Below are 807 nucleotides of genomic sequence, written 5' to 3' on the forward strand. Positions count from 1 at the left end.
AAGAATATGCTGCTATTATTTTGCTATAAAACTTACTTGTGCTCAGTCACAGAAAAAAAGATCTATTCAAATACAAAGAACACTGAGAAGCAGAATGCAACAGTTTTAACTTCTGTTAAAATAATCTTCAGTTCTTCATGATTTTGAACATTTCAAATTTATTCAGATAGTACTGGATTTTTCGTGCTTTACAAGTCTCTGTGTGGGGAAATAAATCAAGCAATGGCACTCATCATGACCTACTGAAGATTTCCAGGCAGCTTCCTATTGATGCCATCAAAGTGCAACTAAAGGAAAGGGAACCTGTAAATACTACGTCATCATAGTTAACAGATACTTAAGATCATGCATATCTTCTGCTGTTCCTCACAGAGAAACTCTTATTTCACTCTTTTTACTATCATTTCACATGATTCCACATAATTCACTACAAATTAGTATAATCTGAACTTGGACATTAATGGATTAACAGAAAGACAACAGAATCCACATTGCATTCCTATACAAAAATAATACAGATGCACACTTCTAATGAAGCTGTAAATAACTGACATGACTCATGTATTTGCTTCCTGAACCTGCTATAAAATACTGTGTTCATTTTGCAGGAGGGATTCACCTTTAAGCATTGTCATGCATATTATCTCAACAATATAAAGGAAGTTATAAAGAAAGTCTTTGCTGCTAATACGAGAATGACCAGGTTGATTTTGATAGGCTTGAAAACTGAAGCAGACAAATGTGAACATACGTAACAGCTCCTCAGCGTGGCTAACCAAGAGTGAGCCAACTGGTGTTCTACCATGT

General features: G+C 34.9%; 1 protein-coding gene across 1 annotated transcript in view; it reads right to left on the bottom strand.

Moving 5' to 3' along the window:
• CRELD2 (cysteine-rich with EGF-like domains 2) overlaps positions 1 to 807 on the bottom strand; it is a gene marked incomplete at its 5' end in the record, with an annotated part of 9,866 nt that overhangs the window by 1,864 nt on the left and 7,195 nt on the right. The window lies entirely within an intron of this gene.

This window comes from Mesitornis unicolor, unplaced genomic scaffold (assembly GCF_000695765.1).
Source record: "Mesitornis unicolor isolate BGI_N332 unplaced genomic scaffold, ASM69576v1 scaffold22717, whole genome shotgun sequence".
Lineage (NCBI taxonomy): Eukaryota > Metazoa > Chordata > Aves > Mesitornithiformes > Mesitornithidae > Mesitornis > Mesitornis unicolor.